Source organism: Balaenoptera borealis (genome assembly GCF_965194805.1).
Source record: "Balaenoptera borealis genome assembly, chromosome: 1".
In the NCBI taxonomy this organism is placed as follows: domain Eukaryota; kingdom Metazoa; phylum Chordata; class Mammalia; order Artiodactyla; family Balaenopteridae; genus Balaenoptera; species Balaenoptera borealis.
The window spans coordinates 74,452,613-74,475,262 of NC_138860.1; positions in this window are offsets into that span (position 1 = coordinate 74,452,613).

Here is a 22,650-nt window from a genome sequence, read left to right on the forward strand (position 1 = left end):
ATTTATAGTTCAACAACTCATTTATAGAACACAGGTTAGTAAACTCCATTTTACATGTGAAATCCAACAATGAATCTTCTCCATGAATTAAGTAGGAAAATCTCCTTAATTCCGAATAAATTCCTCTTGTGTAAAAATGTGTAATATACCTAAAATGGGACAACTTTGGAGGAAAGAGAATACCAGCTGCTTTGGATGAAGCCCAAAGATAAGGAAGAAAATTGAACTTTATAATCCTTGGGTCTGTAGGTTCTCTAAAGATTAAAGATCTAGGATTTAGAGATACAAGTTATATCCGTAGACATTGAATTACTGGAACAACACCAAGAGACCTGTGAATTATCTCTATTCTTTCCAAAGGATACTGATGATGTCATTTGGATCATATAAAATCAAAAACCAACCTGTGCCAAATCAAAGACATCCTTACTTTCTACGCTTACACTGGGTGATAGGTAAAGTCTATGAAATTCTACTTTCTCCAGTGATTTCTCTAAGACTTAAGTGAACTTTAAGAAATGAACTACTCCGAAAAGACCAGGGCACCCAGGAGCCTCCTAAGAAATTATGTGAGATTGAGTAGGTTCCATATGTGAAGTAGAGTTGAAAGCATTCTGCACACCACCTCCCGATTAATCTTCCTCAAAAAACTGTATGGTAGGATGAGTAATAGACCCAAAGATGTCAGGAACCAATTCCTGAAACCTGTGAATGTTACCTTATATTACAAAAGGAATTTTCAAGTGTGACTAAGTTAAGGATTTTGAGATGGACACATTATCCTGGATGATCTGGGTGAACCCTGAATAATAAGGGTAAATGTCTTAAAAGGAAGGAGGAGATGTAATGACAATGGAAGCAAGAGGCTGGAGTGATGTAAGGAAGAAATCAGGTTCCAAGGAATGCAGGCGGCTTCCAGACCCTCGTCAAGGCAAGGAAATGGAAATCCCCCAGAGCTTCAAGAAGGAACAAGAACACCTCGACTTTAGCCCAGTAAAATTGATTTTGCACTTCTAGACGCTAGAACCGTAAGATACATTTGTATTGTTTTAAGCCACCACATATGTGGTAATTTGTTTAGCATCAATAGGAAACATATATAAACTGGTTTCATCAATTTTTACTCTCCTAAAAATTAGAACAGGTAACTCATAATAATATCTAAAATATATTGAACACTTACTATGTTCTAGGCACTGAATTAAGTATAATACCTACATCTGGTTATCTGCCTGACAATGCTTCAGGGTTGATATTAGTACTATTAACATTTTACTGAAGAGGAAAATGAGGTTAATAAAAGCTAAGGACCTTCTCCAAGGTCAGCAGCTAATAACATTCCTGGTTTTATTGTTTTGTATCTGTCTTACCCCAGCGACTATGTTGTAGCCTCCTTGAAGGCAAAGGTTATGTCTTAACCTCCTGTATTCCCAATCAGTTCTTATCAGTCCCTAAATTCAGATGAAGCCTACCTGAAACCATGATGTTAGCCAATGAGAAAATAATTTTATATGCATAAATTTAATCTACTCCCATCTGTTCAGAATTCTACTAATTACATAAGGGAAAGTGCATCTGATTTCCCTTAACAGTCTTCTCCACTGTATTTTCTTCTGTCTTGTGACTATGACCACAGGAAAATCTCATCTATGAAACTGGGTTCACATTCTTCTCATTGACTGCCCTCCCTGCCCTCACTTTCTTTTTGCGATTCAGTCAGAGGAAGTAGATTTCTTGCAAGAGATCTGTCATGCAGAGGCCAATTGCTTCTGTTTTTTTCATTAGATGCTGATGGTGTTAGATTTAAAGTTGACACCGAAGCCTAATTAAACATTATGCCAGTGCACATATTCTGCAAATTAAGACACAACACATTACTGAGCCCAGTCAAGGATAAGTTAAAAAGGAAGCTGTCAACATGCAAAGGACCCTGTTAAGTGCTTTAAATACAAATTTTGAATTTAAAATGCAAATGGGCTGAAGCTTCCTTTCCTTTCAAGTTGGAAAGAAAATTTAAGTGGGGTAGAGAGAGTTTTATTTCATTTTTCACTATCACTGAGTTTTGACACCAGTGGCAACCAGAGTACATTACAGCAGTTTTAGAAATGGCAAGAGGAACTAGCCTACAGCTAACAACACACTTGCAGCTCCTGGCTAGTTGAATGAAAAGCAGGAACCAAACCAACCCCATCAATGTTGACAAGTCAGCACATGTATTGAAAAAGAAAAAAAGTTTTCAGATTGAAACAGGCAGGGCCACTGGAGCTCCAGATCTGCACAGCTGTGGAAAAGTTCTATACCTGACTTCATCAAATTGGGGTGGGCGGAGTGTTGGGAAAAGCCAGAGAGGTTTTGAAATCTGAGGTGATGGACTCTAGCAGCAGAGCCAAGATCAGAGCTGAGTATATTGGCTGTGACAATCTGAGTTTCAGAAAGCAGTGAGTAGTGACCCATGGGAAGGAACGATGTAAGAGATGGAAAGATTTGGGGCACTCTGTTCTGCTTTACTGGATCCCAGCTCCACCCCTACTCCTATTTCTATCAATTATGTGTAAATGGGAGAATAGCCAATAAGAGGTTGAGATGAGATTCCATCATGTACACCATGGTGTAGTTGCTTCTCTACATTTAAACTATTTCTCAGTCTTTGAGGTGTTACTTGTATTCATCCAGCAAATACCAAGTCTTTACTATATTTATGCGCTGACTAAAATAAAAAGTGTTTGTTCTCCTAAAAGAGCTTGCATTTGAGAAGTGAAAGAAAATACAGACATCTACCTTACTAATTGCCCTTCCAAGTGATAAATGCTTCAATACAGAGTGACACAAAGTGATCCCCTCTAGGGTGGAGATGAAAAATGTGTCTAAGGTAGGTTAGGAAGACCTCACAAGGATGAAATATTTGAGTTGGATCTTCAAAAAAAAAAAAAAAGTAGAATTTGCACTGAAGGAGAGGTAAGATCAGACTGAGGTACTTGAAAATAGTGCTTAAAAGTAAAATCATTGGAAGAATTAAAAGGGATAACGTAAAAGACAGGATATTTCTATTCAACTCAACCAAAAGAATCATAACTTGGACACTTTCTGTTCCAAGTTGTTTATTTGATTATATCTGACTATAAGCCATTCATATGTCCTTTCAAGGGGCTGAAATGGTAGCAGTGACTAGTTTGAATTTTTAATTACTTTTTTCTTAATAAATAAAATAGACTTCAGAGGCAGAGATCTGATTGAACAACTGATTCAAAAAATGGAATAGAGTTGGTTTTATAAACCTTATCATGGGATCACTAAAATTAAATCTTATAACCACTTCAGAAAGAACTCCATAAGCCTTGGTCAAAGCTCCATGCCAATAGTCAACCCAATTTATTTTGTTTCCATTAAATTCAGTTCCCACCATATGTGCAGTAATCTGTTAAATAAATGGAGTACAAAAACACATATGCACACGTGCGCACGCACACACACACACACACACACACACACACACACACAGTTTTCTGCTCTTAAGGAAGTTACATTTTGATGGAAGAAAGGGTTTGTGTACATGAGAAAACTACAGAGCATTATATGATAAAATAGTAGGTTGAATGAATTCAGTGCCAAAATCTATAGCAAAAGACAAATTCTGTGGGTGGCAGAGATGGAAGAAATCAAAGTTGGAAAAGCTTAACTGAAATTGGCTTAAGTTGATTTTTTAAATGTATAAACACTACCATGTCAAAGAAGATTTGATATTTTATTGTGGTAGTAGCTTGACATGAAAAGGGAAAAGTGACATAGATCCATCAGAAATTGAAATTTTTTAAACATCAAATTTTACCTTATTTGAAGTTCCCATCTTTAAAAAATATCTTTAACATATTGAACTATTGAATTTTCTTACAATTATGCAGGGAAAACTGTGATTTATCAAATTTTTCTTGATTTTTAGGGTGAATTAGCTGTAATTTACTAAATAACATAATTGTAGGAAAATTGATTGAATGGCATTTAATGGATTTTTCTAACTGAAATAATTAAATGATAATTGCTTAATAACATCAAATTATTTGCTGCTGTATACAATTATTAATTACATACAAAGAAGAATTGAACAGTTTATTTTTTTTTTTTGGCAACTACAATGATTGAATAAATTATTTAATAGTATCCAATTAATTGTGTTCTATTCAATGATGATAACTTATTGAAAAGTAATAGATGAATTTAGTCTTCACACTCAGCAAGCAATACTACATGGAATAAAAATCCATATTAAATCAAGAAAAGGAATAAATCATATATTTTTCCTTATATATCAAGAGGCTGTTAAAATTAATTTCTTTTTTATTTTAAAAAGTGAGTTAGAATACAACTTTGTGCCTGTAAACATTTTTTTTCCGAGGAAATAAAATGTTGAAAGATATTGCATAAACCCAGCCTAGCTCCTACCTATGCAGTAAAGCAGGGGTCCTTCCCCATCATGTAGGAGTGCAAGAAAGAGAATGACATATAATGTGAATTCCTTTGTGGGTCTGGGGAAGGCTAATAAATAATAGGACTTATAATTAATTATTACTGATGAGCCAGACAAGCTGAGACATAATTCCCTTAAACATTTCCCAGTCAAAAGAGGTATTTTCATGGGCAAGTTCTCTTTTTCCATGTTGGGAAAAATGTCCATCTTTCCTTCACTAATGGTTTCATCCTTGATAACAGTAGTCCTCAGAGAATCATAAAACACCCGAGATGGAATGGATCTTAAAATTCATCCAGTTGCGGTGTCTCCCAAGTGCATGACAGCATCTCCTCTTGGTGCTGTCACTAAACTGCATGGAGCTCATGGACCTGTGCACCCTTGTGGGAGAAGAGGCCTCAGCCAGAGGTCCATGCACTCCCCCTGCAGCAAGAGTTGCCGCAGATTCTTCTCTATTCAGTACAGTGAGTACGGCCTCAAAGTATAACTGATGAAAATGACCTAGAGGAGAGAGTAGAAAGAGAGAGAGGAGGAAGAAGCAGGCAGAGTTAGAAATGGAAGAGTGGAAGGTAAGCAAAAATCCTGTACAGATGGAGCAAATTCTAATCACGTGGTGAAAATTAACTCTATGTATATATAGATAAGATAGATTAGGTAGATAGATGATAGATAGATAGATACATAGATATATAGATAGATAGATAGATCAATTGATTGATCTTCTCTAGAATTCTTTCATTGGTCATATGACAAAACACCCTCTTTACCTATGCCTGCCATTACTATGATGGCCAAATGTAGGCAAAGAAAATTTCACATTTTGTAGGCCTAAACTCAATTTTGCTGTGAAGCTTCTGAATTTTTAATTAATATTTTCACTGTAAAATTAAATGTATTCATGGTAAGAAATCAAAATACAAATAATCTTCCATAACTAGCTAATGTATCTTCACCAAGTCCTATTCCCAGAGGTACAGATTAACAACTTTTTATCTAGCTTTCTTGAATTTTTGGGCGGAGGGCGGGCAGGGGGAGGAGGATGCTGTGAAAGCAGCTGTAAAAAATTTACACAAAAGAATCATCAGTAAAAATATTCTGAAATTATTTTTACCTTAAAAAGTAGCTTTCCTACTTAACTCCTAAATCTTTTTAATAGTTGCATAATAGTCTGTTGTGTATTGGCACCATTTATTTAACTAATCTGATGGATGCTTAGAGTGCTTTCAGTTTTTCAATAATACAGGCCAGTTAATTTTTTTAAATATTCAGGACACTGAATTGAGAGCCAGACAGTACAGACACTATTCGCTAAATAATAGGCCAGACCTATGCGATAATAAACATAAGTATGAAAACAGCGTCAATGTTCTTCATCTGATTATCAGTCAATTAAGACAGCAACAGAGGTGATTCAGTTGATTGCAACATTTAAGGTTGACAACTGGAAAAAAAAGTTCAAAAATGGTGAATCTACTTCCTGTCTGTAAACACCGGTACAGTTCCTTTGTGACCTTGGCAAGCTTTTGCCTCTTATACCCCCTTCTGGAAACTGATAATAAATCACATCATCTCACAAACATCACTATGTGAAGTTTTACACAGTTTGCAGTTATAATGCATCATTTATATTAAAGAGAATAACTAGGATGAACTTGCATGATATTAAATGGACAAAGTCTTTGGCACCAATCTCTGAAGCTCGTTATATACATTACATAGGATTGAGATAAAAAAAGACTACTTATCCCTTGGCTTTATACTTTGAAATTAAGGCTCCATACACAATTCTTTTTTATTTTTACTTACTTTGGAATTTCACTGACTAAATCATTCAAACATTCACTATGTATTTTTTCAATGCTCACCATGGGCCAATCACAGTGTCAAGGGTAGAATATAAAGATGAATATGCACTAAAGTAGTCTGTATCTCTACATTGCTTAAAAAACATCCAAAAGGGCAAGGTAGTATTCTCTTTGTCATTTTACACAATTAAACCTGAATTCTTTTAGATTATTCTGCTTCACACTTTTCAATCATGCTCTTATCTCTTGGGCTCCAGTTTTAAGAGGCAGCAGGTTGTTCAGTGCAATTGCAGCTTAGGGAAGATGGCGACTGGAGAAAGACTGGAAAGGGCTTCAGCTAAAGAAATTAAACTATATATTGTAAGTGCAAAGGGTTTAAACATGGCAGTGATGTGATGAAACCAGTGACTTAGGGACTAGCAATAGAGTAGACCGAAGAAAGAATTTTATTATAAAGCAAAAGAGAGATGATGGAGAGCCTGAAATGGTGAAGGCTGGTGAAAATGGAAATGAGAAATAATTGCAGAGGTATTTCAGAATAAGAATCAGAACATGGGGACAACTGAATATTGGAGTGAGGGAAAAGGGCACACAGATTTTTTAAAAGCCCATTCTTTTTTTTTTTTTTTTTTCTCCTGGGGTGGTAGAAAAAGGGTATTCTTTATCTGTGAATGTGTCACTCTCACCAAAGAGCCTGGTGCTATGTGTGTCCCCGGAAAACACCCCAGCTTCCATTAAACAAAGTGCTCTTCTTAAATGCTTTCCTTGTAAGACCTGGCTGCCCTACCCCAAGCCATTAGTGGGAACAGAACGTTAATAAGGAGGGACTGTGGTATCTCTAAGAGACGTTGACCTCCTTCAGCGGAAGCAGGGCACCCATTATAGTGTAATGATAAATCACAAGCTTTTCCCTTCCATTATTTTCCCAGAAGACTCTTCTCTGAATGCATAAACATGCTGGAGGGAGGAAGGAAAAAAAAAAAAAACAAGCAACAGATGAATAGAAATGTGAAAAAAGAGAGGGGGGGCAGACGGACAATCAGCAGACAATCAGCAGACTCCCAGTGGGATTTAAAATAATAAATGCACCATACATATCCACATATATTTGCATATAGTGAAACTTTAACATAGCCTTATAAGGAAAAAAATCCCCACAAAAATGTATAAATGTACTATAAGATATAAAGGCCTCACTCAGAATTATAAATATAAATGACATCTCTAGGAGTACTTATTGTATTTAATATTATGGTGCTTTTCTCTTTATTGCTGCAAATTCAAAGGCGATCTAAACCAAGGGGTGGGAGAGAACATAAATAATCCATAAATTTAAACCCAAGCCAATCTTTCAGCTCTATCGGTGATCTCCTCACATTGAATAGGAATCAGCTTTCAGGGGAAAATATTTTCTAGGTTCTCCTCTCTTGGTACATTGACCAAGAACCAATACTGGGATGTAGGCCACTCTTTCTGGCCATACAATGATATCTACAACATACCTCAATAACTATTGCCAAAGACCTACTCTTATATCAGCTACAGCATTGTGTCTCTCAGGTGACTTTTGCCTCTAGAATCTAGGTTATACCAACCAAACACTAAAATGACTTTGGGGGCTCTAGGAAGATGGCTCCCATTCATTGGAAACAAGATCAATGAGAAAGCATGATGGGAATGAATAAGGCAGGTTCCAAAGTAGCTAATTGGAACACTGTGAGTATAGTTGTCTATGTAAATCGAAGAACTCACTGTGAGTATACGGGTTAGTTGGACTGTCTCCACCTAGCTCAGAACATCAGACTCTACCTTTGACTTCTATTTCCCCTGCCACTGATTGCAAGAGTTTCTTGTTTAGACTAGATCTCTCCATATTTGCAAACTACCTTCCACCAATGACCTCTGTCATGTCTCTCCTCAAGTTCTGAAATTTTATTACCCCTTCCAATTGTACCTAGTATAAATCCTATAACCTGGCTTGTTTAACCAGCCCCTGTGCTCTTGTAAGGGGAACATTTAGATAGATGAAGGATTGGAGGTTGCACTTTAAGGGCATTGGGATCAAAGGAAGTCTAGTTGTTCTTAGCTTTTTGTATCTCTAGATGTACTTCTCTCTGTTTAGCCTTTTACTGGATATTTGGTAGTTGACTCCAACAACTTTACCCCCTTGCCCCATCTAAAATTCTTCAGTTTGCTTTGGAGATCCAGATCCATGTGGATGCAGGGAGGCTGAATTGACCTCTGGCTGCAGAAACGAAGTACATGATCTAGGCAAAGTCAGTTAGTACATTCCACAACTTTCCTCCCTCATATCCTGGCCAGAGAGATACTTTTAAGACTGGAAATGTGCCCTAAGGTGGCTCTCAGAATGAATTTCAGGACTTCTTCTGGGGATGCTGGGACGACGGTATCATCTCTCTTCTGCAGGTGTGAACAAGGAAGCCTCTAGCTGTTAGATCTGTCGCATCTCTCTTGGAGAGAGATGCGACAGATCCAATCTCTCTTGGAGCCACAAGGAAGTCGGGCATTTAATGTATGCCATAGCAGGTAAGATAAAGCAAAGAAATCAAAAGAAAATGGTATTCCATATCAAGCTCTCCTGTAGCTACCCCTACTTCTGGAACATCCATTCATTTTAGGCATTATATTAAATTCAAACCTAGTTTGAATCCAGTTTTTTGTTATTCACATTCAAATGAACAGAAATTCACTTGTGAGGTGTGGTTTGTACTCCTGGCTTCAATATAGGTTTTGGTAAAGTTCCTTCATAAGTCCTGTGTATAATTTGTAAGTAGTAAGTACATTTCTAATGTGTACTAGCTTCAAGCAAAAAGGAACTGACACGTTGAAGTGCATATTCCAAAGTTATTGGCCAATTTCTTTCTTTCTCTATAAGGCATCTATCTAACTTTGAAATTATTTCTCCAATGTATTAGACATATCCTATTTCCATGACAACAACTTTTACAATTTTATAAAAAAATTGTTTTTTACATGTCCCCTCTTACTCTTTTCTTCATGATTGCTTTATAGTTTTGGTTCCATAGCTCTTTTTATGACAGGTACAAGTATCCCGCCCCCCCCCCCCACCTTTGTTTTAGTAAGAATTGCGGTTAGCACCACTTGCCTGGTAAAGGACCAGATCATCTTTGGCTTGAGCTGAAGAATATTTCCTCCCAGACTACTGATTTATGACTCAGATTTTTCAAATGTTCTCTAATAGAGCTTTCCATCAATAGCTACTTCATATGTACAAAGTATTCATTGCTTTCTAATAACCCATACTGCTTTTCCTTAGCTTTGTTGCTAACATCTATTTTTTTGACCATACGTCAGTTCAGTAACTCAGTCATTTTTGAGCTATCATGATTTTCATCCCTTTTCTGATTTATTAGCAGACTACACTCTCCCTAGTATGCCTTTCTTTCTTAATATATTTGAGAAAGACTCTTTGACCCCAGCTGTCCTGAATGTTTTACTGTGCTTGCTGGCCAAGGCTTTTGTAATGGGTGCAGTTTTATGAATCTCAATATGAGCTTTGCTTTTAAAAGCTGCCCTTTCAGTTCATTTAAATAAAATGTCTCCAGCTGTGTTTATGCTACAAAACCATTTGTAACCCTCTCCTCCAGTTTGGCCCCAAACATTTTTTATTTGCAGACCTCTAGATTGCAGCTGCAATGGCTCTTGCTTTTGTACTTTACTATGAACCTATCATAGCGCAATTTTCAAGAACTGTCAACTGCTATTGCCATTTCTGGATCTGTCCTATAGCCTGAGTTGTGAGATCAAAACACTGGGCTTATAAGCAGCCACTCCACTGTAACCCCTCTGCCCCAAAACCCAGACAGTATCTCCCACCACCAATTTTCAGAACCTCGTGGTGTCCAGAGAGCAACCCACTTAGCAGCCATGGGGAGCCTGGCATTTCCAGAGGCCCTTGTGACTGCCTGAAAGGCTACTTTGGGGCTAAGTTATGTGACCTACAAGATTTATGACTGACTGACTTAAAGGTTAAGGGATTTGTCCCACAAGAGCTAAAAAGAAAAGAGAGTCATACTAATTTTTTAAAACTACATTGTCAATATGGGAATGGCCCAAATTAACAGAGTCCCTTCCTGGGTAAATTGTTGATGCCTTATTTTGTCTTCTCTCCACTATTTTGCTTTATTTTCCACTTTCTTTTTCTATTCTTCCTTGATGCTATTAGAACATTCATTCAATTTCACAAACAGGTAGAGGATACCCATTTGAATATCCTCTTCCCACCTGCAACAGAGGCACAATGCTCATGAAATTGACAAACATTGTGTGGTTGGGTTGGATTGTCCTTTGTGGTAAGAAATGTTGCCAGTTCTGGTAATTACTCTTAGACTGTGATAGAGCACTGACACATTATTCCAGGCAGTGCTATACTTTAGGTTGTCAAATAGCAACATGGAGCATTGTTCATTTGATCATGGGAATGGAGAAAATTGGGAATGTGTGACTTGAGGGCCCAGTAATACCAGGTTTCCTAACCTGGGTAGCCCAAAGTAGGAAAAAAAAAAAAAATAGCTTGATTCTAATCCAAGTCCCTAAGAGAAATCTGAGGATCAAGCTGGGAAGACAAATACCAACCCTGAGTTCAGAGAGACAAGAAAAAGAGTTTACCTTGAAAGCAGAGCCAAGAGTAAGAAGCTAGATAAAAATAAAGAATGCTACGGGATCATAAAGAAGAAGGTTGTTATGGGATCAGAAATAAGAAGGTTGTCCTTACAGTAATAAATGGAATCATATATGTGATACTAAATATTATTAGATAAGTCCTATAAATTTAAGAGATTATGATAGTTGGTCAATAGGAAGAATGGTTTATCAATGCCTTAGATAAAGAAGTTTAGGGATTGAGATATTTCAGTAGGTTCTACAGTAACCTAGATGTAGCCATTGCTCCATGGCATTGGTTTATCCGGGGACTGACACCATTTAAACTTTTTATTAAACTATTTCCTGAAATATGTACTGGTTTCTTGGTTCAGTGTTCTAACTTCATATAAAGTAACAGACAAATGTGCCTTTATAGTAGCTACTGATTATACCAGGAAAAGTTTAACTTCTCCTTGACAAAGGACAGAAGAATAGCACAATAGTGTTTAAATTTGAAATTTTATCCATAACCACATGGTGATTTTACAAGGTAACCTTTAACAGTAACATAATTTCTTACCCAGTTGTGCTCTAAGAGCATGATTTTCAATGCAACAATTTTTAAATGACTATAAGTGTTCCCTGTTATAGGAAGTCTCTTCTGTTCCTTCCTATTTTAATAGCTCTTGGTGACCACAGATAAACTGGCAATAATCTGATAAGCCTGACCATAGTTAACTTGTTGTTACTGTCTTAGAAAGTTCCAATTGAAATTAAGCGTAAGTTGCTTAAATTTTTGAGCTCATGGGGATATCAGAAATCTAAACTTAATAGTTAATAATTTTAATAATAATTTTAAAGCAAGTGGTGTCTTAGTTGCAATATGGTATGGTAGATTGGATCCTAGAAACAAACAGACAAAAAGACATTAATGAAAACCTGGTAAAACTGAAATAAAGCCTGTATTTTAGTTAATAGTAATGTATCATTGTTAAATTCTTAGTTTTGAGATATGCACCATGGTTATGTAAGATGTTAACATTAGGGGAAATTGAATAAAGAGTATACAGGAGGGGGCTTCCCTGGTGGCGCAGTGGTTGAGAGTCTGCCTGCTAAAGCAGGGGACACGGGTTCGAGCCCTGGTCTGGGAAGATCCCACATGCCGCAGAGCAACTAGACCCGTGAGCCACAACTACTGAGCCTGCGCGTCTGGAGCCTGTGCCCCGCAACAAGAGAGGCCGCAATAGTGAGAGGCCCGCGCACCGCGATGAAGAGTGGCCCGCGCTTGCCACAACTAGAGAAAGCCCTCGCGCAGAGACGAAGACCCAGCACAGCCAAAATAAATGAATGAATAAATAAATAAATAATTAAAGGTGCTAATAATTAAAAATAAAAAAAAAAGAAGCACTGTGGTGTTAAAGAGAAGCATATGATTCTTGGTGTCAGTGCCAGAGAGTATATGGGAACTCTTTGTACCATTTTTGCAACTTTTCTGTAAATCTAAAAATACTCAAAAATAAAACTTTTATTTAAAAAATCAAATGATCAATGCAAAGCAGCGAACATAATGTGATTGCTATCATCACTTCTTTGTTATTCCCCTTTGGCAACATTCATCGCCTCTATTCAAATAGTTTAATTTGATTCTTTCTTTTCCCAAAGCTAGAAAGTAATGATCAAAAAATTAGGCAGTCAGCTCTGTAGATATCAATAATATGTGTATAGGAGACATTTATATTAAAACAAAATGCAAACAAAACAAAACAAAGAAACAAAAGCAATAAAACAAACTACAAAAACTAAAGTTTGGCTTCCCTTCCTCCTGTTATCTAAACCAAGTTCTCTAAAAGGACAAGGACGTTGGTTCTTGAGTAGGGTCAGGATTCATTAAAGCCATTTGTCAGGATCCCCTCGGTACTTCACCCAGAATCCCCTTCACGTTTTTCTCCATGGAGTAGCTGTAGATGCAGTTTGGGTCTTGGTCTGCAAACCCAGTTCTCTTGACAGCTGCAGGCCACTTGGTAAGAACAAGCTTCAGTGATCTTCTAATTTGACCCCACCTTGAAGCCCTGGCAAATGGTGGTTGCTCAGTAAATGTTGCTGAATGAATAAATTAGATCAAGCAGTGAGCTGGGAGTGGAAGCAGAGACCAAAGGCTTCTGCCACCCTGGTCTGCCAGATGCTCTATCCCTGACCCAGGCCTGATCCCTGAGCACTGTCCAATGCTCACAGTACTATAACTCACCGCTGGATATTGTCTTTGTGTGAGGAACTGAATTTGCTTTACCCATGACCTCCCCAAGAGGTAAATTTTTTTCCAGAGGGAATAACCATACTCTGTGATCAGAAAGGAAGAATTTCTCAAGGAGCTTGGTTCTTGCCTTGAATTGGAGAAAGTCAATTGGCTGTCAAAAGTTTGATCTGGCATGAACAACATAGCTTTACATATGCATGCATGTCATAAAGGGTAGTAACACAGTACCATAATTCTAGGAAGAAATTCCTTTGGAACTCACAACTATCAAAGAGCTGTAGAGCCCTGTTTCCTGACATCTTCGCAGTTAAAAAAGCTATTGGAGAAAATAATTCTGTGACAATTTATAATCTATGACAATTTATGCCATTGCCATTTGTTTCTAAGCAGCTTGTCCTTTGAAGTTACTCTTTTGTATGGTCAAAGGTAAGAATCTGTAAATCTTTGCACAAGGAAAAAAAGGAAAAGAACTGAGTGACTGAGTATGGAATGGAGGTCAGATTCCCAGGTGAAGGAAATACAGTTGGGCATTTGTTAAATATCTCTACTTTCCCCCTTGGCCTGTGTAGGTGATTGTTGTTGTTACATTATGTTTAATAACAACAAAAAAAGATTTCAAAGTTTTGAGATTGATTGTGGGCCTATTATCTACCCAAAATGAAGAATGGCACCTATTTCTTGGAAAGATTTCAAGGTATAAAGATGGCCCAGCCCTTCCCCCCCCTTGCAATAAATCTAATCCCATCATTAAAAACCCATTTTTGTCCTAAAGCATTCTAGTCTGTTAAAACAATTGCCCCTGGGAGAAGTAGCACACTAAGCTTTAGAAGACATTATTGTGGATTAGTTTAGCAGAGGATTTTTTTGGAGGGTTTGGGGAGAAGAGAAAAAGACCTTGAGATGAAGAGTCAAGGAAGAAGCATTTCTTAAATGCATTTTACATGTTTTCACATTGAATCTTCACATGACCCTAGCTTCATTGTTCAGATGCAGAAGTGGTAACTCACAAACATTAGGCAAATTGCCCAAGGACACTCAACTGGTAAAAAAGGATCTGGGGTTTAAATCTGGTGCATCTGACTCCCAAGTCTGGGCTGTCCAGTTAGAGCAAGCTGAGACTACACAGAGTTGCAAGTCAGAGAGGGGAAGCAGGGTACCATAGTGATTGCAGTGGGGGTGGGGATGGATGGGGAGAAAAACAGAAAGTGGCCATTTGTAAACAATGGTTGCTAGATCCCAAAGCCCCTACTGGGTCTGGTCCAGCAAAATCTCTCTCTTTTTTTTTTTTAAATTTATTTATTTTTTTTCAATCTTATATGGAGGCAGATTAATGCAGTGATTTAGCTCACAGGCTCTGGAGTCAGAGTGAGACCTAGGTTTTCATGCAGTCCCTGCTTACTAAGTGTGTGAGTTGGAAAATATACCTATTTCTCTCTTTTCTTATTCCCACATTTGTAAAGTGCAGATATTAATTGAACCTTCTTTCATAGAATTACTGTGATGATTCAATGAAATATTGCATGTAAAGCGCTTAACACCAAGATTGAGACAGAGGAAGTGCACAGTCAATGTTTGCTGTTATTATTTCCACAGGGAAAGACAAGAGAGCCGTATCCCATAAGGATAGATCCTTCTAATCTCTATCAGAAAAGGAGCAGTCCCAGACTCTTTATGACAATGAGGTTTGATTTTACAGTGGTATTTGAAACTTTCTTTGTTTTTAGTGTTTTTTTCCTTCCCATATGGGGCTTCTCATAATCTTATTACAGTCCTGGCACCTTCCTATCTCTGAACATGAAGCAGAAAAACACTCTAAATGCAATTTTCTCAGAGAAGAGAGAAGCAGAGGGAGACGGGCAGAGAAGGGGTGTCTGTAACCACTAAAGGACCTGGAAGGAGGTTTATGCCAACTTCTGCCTTTTCTTCATGGATGGTCAAATATTTCCAGTTTCCCTTTGTCATTCTACACTGGTGTGTCTGTTAAGGATATGAGTGTATTTGTTTGTGGGGGGCAGGGTGGTGGTTAGTAAATGGGAAACAGTAAGCAGAAGTTTTTCCAAAAGTATTAGAATCATAATTTATCTGTGAAAAAGTGAGGTTACATGGCATAGGGGAGGGGAAACTTTTCCCTGTCACTCAGAAAACTCCTGTGGTCACACTGAGGCATACCATCCGTAAGATACATTATTCTTCCAGAGGTTGCAATTTTAGATAGAGGAAGATAAGGCAGAAGGAATAAGATCTTTTGAGGCACTTGAACACTGCCACTAGAAATGGATTGGGTTGGGGGTGGCCAGGAAGAGGAGGGGGAAGAGGGAGCTGAAATACAAAATAAAACAAAGCTGAAACACCCAGGAGAGTCCCAGCCCTTTAGCTTGTAATAAGTCAGCTTTTGTTAGCTTGGCTTTTGAGTATTAAGCACTCAGTTCATCTCCATTGATTTGTAATGAGCCTGGAAGGCTCACAAAGCCTTAATCAAGCCAGGATCCCTTTAAAATGAACTCTTCTGCGAAGAGAGCTGGCAGATAGCATCTGCTGAGGAGCGGTGCTGGAGAGAGCTCACTGTCTCCATTGTGAAGCTTACACTGAGCCAGAGAATGGGGTAGGGGCTTCATTAGTCTGATAAAAACAGACAGGCCAACTTTTCATTACAGGGATGCACAAATCCACTTTACTTGGCTTTCCTCCTTTACATTATAAAAGCAGTATCAGGCCCAAGCTTATAGGACTCATTATTCCATACAAACACCAGACCGGGAGGTGGGGAGGTGCAGGGAGCTGAGCCTTCCATCTTGGACTGGCATTGAGGACTCTGCAAACTTTTCAAAGCAAAAACCTTGGGTTAACCAGAGGCCAAGATTTCTAACCCCATGAAATTCAGATCCATAAGATCATCTTCTACTTTTTTTCTACCGTCAAACAAGAGAAAGTGGTAGAACTTTTGATCTTTTTCACTGAGGGTCATTTATTTTAAGATTTGTGTTTCAGGATTCTGGATTATACAGAAATGCTAATGCTGGTGTGTTTGTTTCGTGCTCTCTGCTCTAGTTCTAGTAAGATGGTTGAAAGCAAATTGAATATATTGGTGGGGTTTTCTCTTTGCATCATATTTCATTATGAAATCACAGATAATATAAAATTTTATAGTAGATTTAAACAAAAATTTGGGGGTAGAGGCATTGAAATGGTGGCTTGGATCAGTGTACCTAGTTTAACTTTTGCAACTTTTTTTTTAGTTTTGGCCTCTGCCTTCTGCTACTCTGTCTCCCTGTTTTATTCACTTTTTCCCTCCTATTCTTTGAACTCTTTGCTGTCTACTAAGCTGAGGAATTGACACTGCCTTATGTGCTCCTATCACTAAACTTAAAACTCATAGATTTTCTTTTCCCTCACCCCTTTATATGTAATGACATATATTGTTTAACACTGTATTTTGTCAGGTGCCTCTATTTTAAACCATATGCAGTGTTATTGTCTGGTGTTGTCCTTAGACTAAGGCTCCATATTTTGTAAAATAATTATAATAATAATATGTTTTATCAGCATGATATGTCCCAAGTTTTGCAAGGTAAGTTTATTCAAAACAAAAACTATCTGAAAAATAGAAGCACTCTTATTTACTTTCAAAAAATTATATTGAAATTTTCACAGGAGATAGCTGATGCAGTCATGGTAAACTCAAGTGTTGACTGTAATCTACTGCTCCAGGTTAAACAGATACCTTACTTCCTAGGCCAAGAATGCCCCATTGCTTCATGGGAAAAAATTAAGGTTGAACTTGGAGGGAGTTAGCATCTACACAGAAAGCCGAGGATTCATTGCATTCCCTGACACACCTGATGCAGAAGCATGGCTTCACCTCGAACATCCTGGTGTCATCATTCATTCATTTGTGTACTTTGGTCAAGCATTCAGTAATGATGAAGTCTACCAAAACTGGCAAGGCTCTGAGCCTGCTTTTAGGGAACTTTAGCTTCACCACAGATGTAGGCTTCAGTATTTCATCTTATATATTAACAATAACACTCTATCTTGTCCTCCCTTTTATCCTATAGGGGAGGGAAACAAATCTATTTTTTTCTCTACTCCCTTAGATTCAGAGGGTGGGGTCTGTGAATTAGACCCACAGAAGAGAGATTAACAGGAGGGAAAAAAATAAAAGAGTTTATTTACACCTACAATGTGCGTATATGTGGGAGAACGCAGTAATGAGAAATTCAAAGAGGTGGTTAGAATTTGGGGCCCATATACCATCTTAACAAAGGGTGATAAATTTGTGGAGATGTGACAAGGCAAAGGAAAAGGGGTTTGTGCTTCAGGGGATGGTAAATTGTGGGAATGTAAATATGTGGGGGAACTAATGGAAGATGAGAATGATTTTAATAAGGTTTGTTTGTGCAAACCCATCAGTGCCTACTTTCAGTCTCCAGTGATAAGGTTGTTCTCCTAGTACAGGAGAAGGGAGGGGGAATCACCTTCACAAAAGGAAATTTATGTCCTGCTTTTAGGTAGATAGGCGGAGGGCAAAAAGCTCATTTTGCATTTGCTGCTGCTTAAATGTTGTTAGCCCCAAATAATCCTTATGCCAAAGTGGCATATTTTGAGATGGCATATTCTGATCTCCTTTAGTGCCTTTAAGATTTGACCTTCATAGGCCAATGCTTAACACAGTGTTTTGTGTTGAAATTATGTAATCAACCCACATTTGCAATAGCTGTGATGATGATGATGATGATGATGATGGTAAACAAACTCGATCCATTCTTGTCTCTCTTGTATTTTCAACTTCTGACTTGAATATGACAGAGTCTGAGGAGCCAAGATATCAGCTGTTTCTATTGGCAGAGATGAGGTGACTCGGCACTTTGGGGTAAATTTATCCAGCTCCTAGAGGATGCCACTTTGATCTTAGGACATTTCCCTTAGTTAGGCACTAGGATCAGTCAGCCCCAGAAATAACAAAATGTGAGGTACACAGCTCTCCAAACTGTGACATGACAAGATAGGATGTAGACATTGTGCTTTTTTCTGGAATGTCTGAATTTACTAGACAAAGGCCTAATTTTACTTCTAAGGGTGTAGAATTTGGGGCACTGCCAGGTATATATAGATAATAACTTGCTTGATGAAGAAAGAACCTGTCTTTCTTAGTCTGTGTAAATATATGTGAGAGCCTATCAGTTTCTGCTCTCTGCATTCTTACCTGAGATGAGGGTTCCCTATGTTTATGTTTAAAAAAGAGGATAAAACCCTGACCCTTCCTTTAACTTTCTCTGAGCTGGAACTGCCTTAAGTTTTTATTACAAATACATATGCTAATTAGGCCTAAACCTGGGCCTGAACCAGTGGGAAATTAGGAGGGATTTACAGCATCTCCTTGAGACCACACCTGGTACAAGCCTACTCGAGACAAGCTATTTGGTCCAAATGTTAGTTTTCTTCTTTCAATCAAGAGTTAAACTCCGTTTCTTTTATGTAACTGGCACTACGTGGCCTGAGTTTCTTTGTTCCTTTTAGTGATAAATCTAATTGGGTCTCAGTCCTGAAAACAACCTCTGGTTTGGCACTTATCCCAAGAGAGATGGAATGTGGTATAGAGGTCAAGAAGAGGGTGATAAATTGCCGAATTATGGATCATACCTTCAGCTCTGTTACTTTAATTGCTTTTAGCATCACTGTGAAGGAAGGCCAATCCAGCAATGGTCAAGCACTTAACAAAATAAAGCGAGAACTGAGGGCATGACACACAGGAATAGTTGAGCTCTGGTGTGGGGTTTTCTGAGATCAAATCACGTGTAACTCCAGCTTTTTCAGACATTAGCAATGGAATAAGTAAAAGCATTGTGGTCTTGAAGATGTCAAGTCTCTCAAAATAGCTCTGATCCAAATGCAAGGTGTTAATATCAATAACTGTGGGAGTTATCTGGGTAGATGGGCAGTCTCACAGACTGCTTTGGACTCCAGCATGGGATTGGAAAAGCAGAAAAAATGCTCCCAGGGCAGTACAGAGTGGCTGACAACAGTCTGATGGTTCTGGAGGACTTCTCAGTTTGGACAAAGAGACCCCGGAAAGTTGGACCTTGACCATGGTGGGACTCAGACATTTCATCAGGGGACGCAGTGAAGATGAATGCCGACACCCAAAATCAAAACATTCTGAGATCCATCCAACCAGATATCCTTTTCCCTGATGTAATGATTTTTCTGGTGAAAAGAATAGGAAAAATCAAAGTAAAGAATACAAGAAACTTGATTTTGTAGTTAACCAAATTCAATTCTAAACCAAAAAGGGTGATTTATACAAATTGATAAATTTTTAGTTTTCTGCCACTAGCAGAAATTTACATATCTGCACACCTGAATTTTATGACTATAAGAGCTCCTATAAGGTCAAAAAGGAGTGAAGAAGTTGTGGAAGAAAGAACAATAATCCAGTAAGACAAGGGTTGAGAGGGAGCTTCAGAAAGTGGCACAATGATGATATTTTAGGACTTTGTTGAGAGATTTTCAATGTATTGGTGGGAATAGAGAGCATGTTGAGGAGTGGATGAGGAATGAGGACCTGGAGATAGCTGACTTAAGATCAGGGTTGAGAAGAAAAGAAATAAGATTGGAGAATAGCTATAACAGGACTTGGGGTCAAGTAGAGGGTGGGGCTAGTTGGAATGCTTGTACATTAAGGACAAAGCCAACAGAAAGATAAAAGAAGCCACAGGAAAAAGAGAAGACACCTTGAAGGAGGTAGGGGATATGGGATGAAGTGACATGTAGATTGGTTATTGCGAGTAAGAAGAGATTTGTTTTATTTTCTCAGACAGGAAGAAAGTAGGTAAGGATGGTTTTACTGCATTTTATATAAAGGGGAATGAGAAGTTGAGGGAGATGACCTTCGATTGCATTTCCAGCATGGAAAACCTGCAACATCTCAACTAGATACCCCTGCATGGTAACTATCTCCTTTCGGTGAATACTTTCAACTCCTCTCTCTCTTATAACATCTGAGTTCATGACATTTCATAAAAAGATGCTGAAACCTCTCTTATCAGTTTCTTATCCTCTCTTTCAACCTTCTCTCTCCTTCATGTTCTTCTCTGCCCTCCCATAGATTCACACTTCATCTCCACTGCTCTGCTGGAGTCTTCAGAGTTGTTGTCTGTCATGTTTCCAACTGGACAATTTCTTGCTATGCTACTACAAATGCTATCCCATTAGCTTCATAATGAAGGTTGTGGACAAGGCACACTACCTTGCATGTCCCAGGCTTCTAGCCTACCCGTTCTGGGACTCCACTTATGTCAAAGTGGTAGATGCACAAGAAAAACATCCTGCTGCTAATTTTTAAAACACACTCCTACTTTCTTCTCTCCCTTTATTGCCCTAAGTTTTTAGAATAATGAAAGTTCTTACTACTAACTGATGATTATCTTGGAATTCTTTTGGGTATACAAAACATTTAAAAAATTATAAATAATAGACAATCTGAGATTGAGCCTATGACACTTTATTTTCTTCCCTAGAACCAAAGAGATGCTGTTGCTTCTCTTCTCTCCTTCTAGAAGCTGTGGTCCTTCAAAGAAAAAGGACTGTATCAATAGCTTGACAACAGTCACCCAGTCTGATGACAAGGAGATGACTTTTTTTTAAACGGTGGAGACTCTGGTTCATAACTGTATTTAATTTCATGGGAAGAGAAACAGCCTGGTCTATTTTATAGCTCAACATCTAGGAGAGTTTCACAGGATACTTGTTGGTTGTGTATAAATAAATAAAATTAATACATGGGGATCACAATTTCCTCACCTGAACAATTTAGATCTTCAATAATAAAAACTGAGAATCCAAGTAATTGCTTCATTTATTTATGTACAAACCATGGGCATCATGTGAAACATTTTTGGACCTGATCTTTTGTGAAAATAAAATATATTTAGTAGGAAAAACATTTTTCTTTTTAGTAATGGGAAGAAAATCTTAGCTACATAGCTGTTCCATAGACAGAGCTTTGGAGTCAGACTGAGCTGACTTCCAGCTCAGTCACTCATTAGTTGTGTGACCATAAGTAAGCTACTCAAACTCCTTGAGCTTCAGTTTCTTCCATCATCCAATAGAAATGATCATATTTAAGTTTGTCACCTCTTAGAAAAGACTATGATAAGGATCCTGAATTCCTACATCTTGTTCTGTCATCAATGGGATATAAGCTATGGAATTTTCTGCAATCTAAAAACACTATTTATGGCTGACCAGTACTTTAGCTTTAAATTCATGGATCATTTTTCTGGAAACCTGTTTTCCTGCTCCCCTAATATTGAAAGTAGAGGCAGGGCTAACCAGTTAGCTCTGGGTCTCCCTTTCCTGTGGTCCTCCTAGACCCACAGGGTCTCCCAAGGGTGAGGGGCTAAATTCTAATTTGGAGGTCCCTCCATACTCACCTTACCAAATCAGCTGGAGGAGAGAGGAAAGAAAAAAAAAAAAAAAAAAGGAGAGAGAGAAATCAATAGAAAGTGTTTGTACAACTCAGTTCCACTTATAGTCCCGCATGCCTTCCACAGCAATTTCCATATCTCATACTGCAGAACATTTGGTTGTTCAATGGGAAATGTTTAGCACAGAGACTGCAACTTAGTAGATAATCAATGGTGGCTATTTTTCTGGCATCACTATTAACATTCATTAACTTGGGCATTGTCAATGGGAGCTAAGGTAAATAGGTCCTTCTCAAATAAAAGCCCAACACCCCAGACCAAAGGCATTTTTATTTATATTGATCTTCCTCAACTTACGACAGGGTTACTTCCCTATAAACACATCATAAGTTGAAATATCACAGGTCAAAAATGCATTAATACACCTAACTTACTGAACATCGTAACTTAGGCTTGTCTACCTTAAACATGCTCAGAACACTTGCCTTAGCCTACAGTTAGTCAAAGTCATCTAACACAAAGCTTATTTTATAATAAATTGTTGAATATCTCATGTAATTTATTGACTACTATGCTGAAAGTGCAAAACAGAATGGCTGTATGGGTACAGAATGGTTATAAGTGTGTCAGTTGTTTACCCTCATGATCACTGGCTGACTGGGAGCTGCTGCTGCCCAGCATCACAAGAGAGTATCATACGGCCCATCGCTAGCCCAGGAAAAGATCTAAATTCAAAATTCAAAGTACAGTTTCAACTGAATGCAAATCACTTTCACACCAAAGTAAAGCTGAAAATCCTGAATCAAACCATTGTAAGTTCTTCTGTATAGAAGGGGCTTGGAAGTCCCACCTGGCTTTGGTTAAGCCATCATTGATGTCTTAAACAATGGAGGATCTGAGCACTGTTGTTGCTAGAAGTAGACAGGTCAAGAGAATTGGGCTCTGAACAGCCTCCGCTTCCCCTGAATACACATAAAAAGGAGAACCTTGGGAGACTTGAGGTTGAATGTCCCTAACTTTGCACAGAGTTTTTACCCCAGATTGTTGTTACCCCAGACCCACAGGTCGATGCTTCTT